This window comes from Antennarius striatus, chromosome 18, assembly GCF_040054535.1.
Source record: "Antennarius striatus isolate MH-2024 chromosome 18, ASM4005453v1, whole genome shotgun sequence".
Lineage (NCBI taxonomy): Eukaryota > Metazoa > Chordata > Actinopteri > Lophiiformes > Antennariidae > Antennarius > Antennarius striatus.
Genome location: NC_090793.1, coordinates 13,035,455 through 13,042,694, shown reverse-complemented (window position 1 = coordinate 13,042,694; position 7,240 = coordinate 13,035,455).

The window sequence follows — 7,240 nt, the reverse complement described above, 5'->3', positions numbered from 1 at the left end:
TACTCATGCGGCTACGACACGTACAGCAGGTTCAGCAGCAGCTCCTGTGTGGGCAATGCCTGCTTTGACTTGAATGACAGGACAGAGTCAGGAACAGCTCAGATTGAGAGGCACAGCCATCATCAGTATGAGCTGTATCACAGCTTCATTGGCTTTATAAAAGAAACTTTAATCAGTTTGATATGATAATTTTTGAGGCAGGTTTCCAGATTCTAAAACTTTCACGAGTTCAAGTCAAAGCAAGTCTATCAAACATATTTTAAATACAGTATTTTCTGCACTATAAGGTGCACTGGACAATAAGGCACACCTTCAATGAATGGCTTGTTCTAAAACCTGGTTCATATATAAGGCGCACTGGATAATAAAGCACATCGGATTATAAAGTGCACTTACAATGAATGACCTATTTTAAAATGGTTTAAAATAGAATTACTTCTAACCCCAAATGCCTTCAACGTGTATGATAAACTACACATCCATCAGTAGATCCCGAGGGCCCTCAGTGACACCAGGTAAACTTTTGACATTTACATTCTTACTAAGTGATGAATTATTGTTAATTAAAAATGACAAATTTTTAATAAACTGTAATAAAGCACATCTATAAAGCATACATACAGTACATGTGCTGTAAAAACCAATCTGTCATAAACTACTAGTGTCACATGAAATATTCATAATCCATTACAACACGCTCTCCATTAATGTATGCTTGTGTATAATTTGATAAAGTATTTATTGTATGGACATTGTATTTTGTTACACATTGTTGCTTTTTATGTACATTAGTATTTGAATCAATTATTTAATCTACCTCTATGCACGCCTGCTTTCTTTCATTATTTGACTACCTTGAACATTTTTCAGGCTGCTTTGCATGAAACATTTTCAGTGTCTGAACTCTGTCGGGACTCCACATTGAATAATATGGAACACTACTAAACATGAGAGCCTGACTGATCCTGTATGGATATCAGAAGAATCAAGTGATCAGTGAGGTTACGCTGCTGCGCATTATGTGTGAATCGACACAGAGTCTGTGTGAATGAGGAAACACACCTAATGTATCTGCTGCCACTGGTGTTATTCATATTTTCTTCATTATTTTCATGTTATTCCACTGATACATTAATAATTATCTCATAATAACAGAAACAGACTGATTCAGTATAACCTTGTGATTATAGAGACCAAATAATGTACCTGTATGTCTGATTTATTTATTTGTAAGAGAACAATAGATTATATCCCTATTATATCTTTTTTTCTGCACTTACTTGTTGGGCATTGCTTGCTACACCTTTGATGCTACTGGCATAACTCAAAGTGGCTTCTTTTTTTTTTGGTTTTCATGTAAGCTATCCTTTCTTTAATATATTAATGTGTGTGTGTGTGTGTGTGTGTGTGTGTGTGTGTGTGTGTGTGTGTGTGTGTGTGTGTGTGTGTGTGTGTGTGTGTGTGTGTGTGTGTGTGTGTGTGTGTGTGTGTGTGTGTGTGTGTATACACATGGTTCAGATCACTTGAGATTAATACACAGGTGAGCTTTAAGTGTCAAGTACGGCCTTCAGAATATGTGATGAATAGGTTGAATCCATTAGGTTTTTAAATGAATACCAAATCACTACGGCCAGTTATTTAATAAGAGAGAGCTGGAACAGTTGTTTTTTTAGAAATATAATCTAGAGATCTATTTTCAAACAACAGGAAGTGAACAGTTTGTAAAATCTTTTAAAGATTTAAAATACTCGTGAATAATAGCCTGGCCATCTTCTCTTAGGTATGGGGATGGTAAAATAAAGACAATTTTAAACAAAATGACTGCAAGTGAAAGAAAACATTCAAATGAAAACCTATAGCCATGGTAGCAATATGAGGCTTTATGCAAACCGCATGCAAAAGAAAGACAATGATAATATATAAGGTTATAAATCACTTGCAGGAGGACAAATGAAATGTTTTAAGCTGATAATGGTGTTCAATGTAAAGTAAATGGATCAATGAAGCTGCTTAATACATCCTGAGGGAATGTTGGTTAATAGTGGCTCAAGAAAAACAAGCAGGGCATCATCAGGGTCATTTGGATTCATCCAACGAGCGGCATATCCTCACCAAAAGTCATGAAAGTCCAAATAACGGTTCATTTATCAGCAGATTGATCAACAGGCCAACATCGCCATCTAAAAGGCTGAACCATTAACAGGGCGGAAGAGTTGTAGATGACGACAGAGCATTGCATCTGCAACAAGCAGCACTCAATAATAATTGCGTGATGCAGCCTGAGAAGATCTCAGTCAACTGCACTGGGAGTTCCAGCTGGATGAACAAAGCCTGCAAAAAGGCTTTGCAGCTGGCCTCTACTTGTCTTATAATTAGTCATGTAAAGAATGATAGTCATTACGACGCTGCACATGGCAACCAGTAGTCAGCTGAGCAACTGCACAATGATCATTGTGGCAGGTCTTTGGTAATACAAGGACCTTCTTGACAAGAGTGTCAGACAGTACGGTCGGGAAAGTTTAACCACATTTTGACAAAACTAATTAGATAGAAAGATGGAGGGGTGGACGGACAGATATATAGATAGAAAGATAATTAATCACGGAGGACATTAATTAATTAAAACAAGAGCTTTGGAAGTCAGCAGATGAACGTATGGTATTCACTCAGTGATTGGTCAGGGATCGACATCTGCTTTTAATCTCTATTCTGGTCCTTTAAGCATGACTATTGGAATGGGATTATGTACGATTGTTTCATATGTGCAAAAGATGTTTTCAACATTCATTAAAGTTCATGCACATCCCAAGTAACGTTAATTACATCCTGGTTCAATGTGGTGATGTATTGTAATTGTCAATGTTCGTTCATTCGTCTAGTGCTTTGATCTACCTATGCATTAGCCTTGATCTATGGTCAGAGCTGCTGCATAGCTTTGACCTACCCTGAAAGGTCAAAGCTATGCACTTGTCAAGTACTACTTTCAGGGTGCCCTGTCCTACCCTGGAAGCAGGTCAGGGTAAGTCATGAGATTTTGCAGCCTCTGCTTGTTTTGTTCCAGTCTGTGGTGCTGCTGTCTGCCATCACCACTGTCAGCTGAAAATTTCTCGCATCCTAACACACATCAATGTTCTGCAGCTTATCTGTTAGACATGAACACATTATTAATCCACCTCAACAAAATGTCTTCTGTTCACTTGTGTGCTCTCACGTCAGCGTTTTGTGGAATATCAGGGACACAATGGACCATAACATCACTCAGCTCTTTGATAGTCCATGTAGTGTTTACAGTAACAACAGAATGGAGAAGCAAGGTCTTGAGCCAATTAGTCCCAGGTGGTGTGGTTATGTATCTTGGCTTCTAAAATCCACAGATCTGTTTGATCAGCCTCAAAAAACAAAGACACAATGAGTAGATGTATAAAAGGAAATATTTGAGCACACATGTAGTGAAATTCAAGAGCTGAAACTATGTGTTTTATAGTGTCAAGTTCCAGAGGGGCTGAATGTGATGGATTATGTTTTTCTCACGTCTTGTTCTGTAATCATGAAGAATGCTGGGTAATGTGCTTGTAAGGTCAGTCGATTGGTTCTACATCTGGTGAGTTAGCCGGGCTAGCACCAGGTAGGCACAAGTGCTCTTGAAGATTCTCTGTGGTGTTTAGTCCACCAATGCACAATTTGTTAAAAAAAAAAGAAGATATTGAAATGAAGTAACTTAAAGCTGTAAAGTCTAATGTTATAGATAGTCAGTAGTCAGAAGGGTATCTGAGAGCATGAGCAAGATAAGTACAGTAGAATTAATTTAATTTGCTTTCTTTGTATTACAGTTGCACAAATGAAAAGTGACGGGTAGACATTGATTCTCCTTTATCTGTCTACAGGATGGCTGTCACAGACTGACAGCAGTGGAAATGATTGACCATGGGGTCGAACAGAAGAAACAGGAACTCTCTGATGCTAAGATGCCCTTGAGTCTCCAACACGGAAACCTCTAATGTGGGATATGTCATCCTCCTCTCCCACACCAGTGAAAGAATATCGTGATGACATGTGTCATACATTACAGAACATTTTGCTGAGGTGCTTTTACTTTTCTTTGACAACATGCAACTGTAACAACATGTTCTCAGACGTCTACGCACACTGCTAGCCTCACATTGCAGTCAACTTGAAGATCAACATGGGTGTCCATGTTCCCTACTGATACTGATGCTGCAAGCCTATTTTAAAATTCTTATGAAGTGTTTTGTGTATTGAATATTTACATCAACATGCCGTGAAATGGAACTTAACAGCAACAGTCTGCCTGAACAGCACAAACCAGCTGCATTGTTTTCAGTGCATTTATGTCCGTTTTTTTAATGTAACAACTCTCAACTTTTAAACCTTTTAAACCACTTGTAGCAGTGATATTTAGTTAGGCTCATTCCTGATAACATATTTCACATAAACCATGCTGCATCGCTTATGTCCTCTAACTGACTGGCATTTCTCCACATATATTTGAATTTAAGAGCAAGAAAGATGGTGAGACTCGTAACTATGAGCTGCAAATTTTCCATCAGCTTTTTTGCCATCTGCCGCTGTGAGAAAAAAAATTATCTCCTTCTGTGCTGAAAGATCAGCAACCCTCCTCCTCTTCATCCTCCTCTCACTTTCTGTGCCATAAAGCAATCCAACAGACTTCCTGTGAAATCTTAACCCGGTAACACAAAATGTAGCAAAAAGGCAAGTCAAAGCTGCCAGTTGTCTTGGCGGTCATCTACTTGTTTATGGTAATTATGTTAATTCATCAAAATATTTTTAGTGGTGATATTGATTTAATCAATATGCTAAACAGAGGACTTTTCTACATTTAAAACACCCAATTATATAGCAATGAATGCAAAATGTTTTATAAAAGGTCAGCAATGCAGCGTTTGCAGTAAACTTAATGTTGCTAAAGCTGATGGTCAGATATACCCACTTTGGCATTGAAATATTTCCACTCACAGGGGCCAAAAACCTAATAAATAAAGAAAACTGTTATATTTTAGGCCCATGGTTGATCATCAAAATGTGATAATGTGAGAATTTCATTCACTTAGCCAGAAAGTCTGGATAAACTTTGGAGGCTGCTACCATTATTCATCTTTAATACCTGACCTCTCCAGAAAAAAAATCACGCAATGCCACTAATCAAAAAAATAATGAATTTTCGGTTTTTTATATCCCGCTTCAAAGCGGTGATGTATTGTAATTGTCAGTGTTTTTGTGTTCATTCGTCTGTCCGAAATCCTAAATCAGGTCTATGATTAGGTCCATTAGCCTGCAAGCTTCTTTATCACTGCGGTTCTCAGTCCACGGGCACATCTGTTTTCAGGTTGATGTTATCAATGGACTAGTATCCAACAATTGAAAGGAATCTTCATCCTGCATATTTTTTATGCGTGTGAATCATGGACAAAATTCAGGAATCCACTCCTAACATCACACAGGTTTCAAAATAAGACATGATTTTATGGATTCTCAATGAGACAAAAGCATTTTAATGTCTTCATCAATCTTCATCAGGGCTGAGAACAAGACAAAACATGACTTCAAGATTTGAATAAAAAAAAAAAACATTGTTGAAGATTTAGAAATGTAAAATGATGCATTTATTGATGCGTTGATGCACAATTGAATGACTTTAAATAATCTGAACAAACAGGTCCAAACTCGTTTGCTGTTTTCTGATGCCTTTTGTACCTTTAGACATTTATGGTTCTGTGTCACTCTCGCCACTGTTTGTCTGCTTTTGTTCTGCTTTGTACTGTCTAATATCATTATTTTTTGTCAAAAATAGCAGTTAAATCTTTTCAGTTTTCTGTCTTGTTTTCTGCTTACAGCATGCTCCTTCTCTTTCCCTCCCCTTTTTTTCAAATATTCATAATGATTGATTTGATCCTTTACAAGTGAGACATTCAATGCAAGACAGATATATGGGAAGACAATGAAAATGGAACGGGCATTAGAATGAGGTCTTGCTTGGTTTCCCGCAGCGTAGTCTTTGAGATGAGGTGGCCTGAGTCACCATGGCAATTCAACATGCTGATTATTGCGTGATAGCAGATGAGAGACAGACAGAAAGAGAGATATGTCCTGCAGAGATCTTATTGAGTGGCGGAGCAATGGATCACCTCTAGAGAGTGTGTTGTATTAATCAAGCTATTTTGAACGTTGGGTTGTGTGTGTATTAGTTGTCAATTCAGGGTAAGCTTTACTGGTGTTGTGCAGAACATAACTAGACAGATTAATGTATATTTCCCATGTACTCAAATACTAGTAATGCAACTTGCTTGCCAATGTTTTCGCAATTTAGCCGCTGCTACTAAGGATCCATTTAATAGTCAGGGGGTTTCTGGTTTGACCCCTGACACTGACAAACAGTTCAATCATGGAACCCTCCATCAATGTCACCGTGTCCTTGAGTAAATGTCTGAATCGATTTTTTCATGTTGTGACCACAATAAATATCCTGTCAGTGGAGATCGTTCAAAAAACATCCAAATCCACAAACATGGTCGTTTCCTCTTTTCTCTTCTATTCTGACCAAATGCATTTGTTGTTACCACAGCAGCTTAACAGCATTTTTGCTTTACTGTTTGAAGGTCCTGGAGAATTTAGACGCAACAATAAAGCTGAAGGTTTTTTCATGGAAACAAGATTAGCACCATTATTGTATCTTTCAAGCTACAATAACAGCTAATATATACAGTATACGTATATATATATATATATATATATATATATATATATATATATATATATATATATATATACACATATACATATATACTGTATATATACTGTGTATATATATGTATGTATGTAGTGGTTTAGCAGCTCCTGTCTGCTAAACCACTCCATGCCTGGCCTGGTTGACAACAGTCTAACAGTCTAACTAAACAACTTCTCATTACTCGTTGTTGTTCCTTTGTACATGAAGCACATTGATGCCTTGAGGTGATTATTTGTTCCCTGTCCATGGTGCTGAAAGTAAACAGGACAAGCTTTCCATGAGAAAATTGTTGCTTTTAGGATTAACATGAACCACAGAGCATGACTAACCAGCATTTCTTGAATTCAGATTTTAAACTTTCAACAAAAACATGAGTCAACCACATCATGAAGTCGAAAGAATGTCGTAAAAAAAAAAAAAAAAGAACACCAGCAGGGAACCGGTCTTTGTGTTTCCATGAGGGAGAGTCAGAAA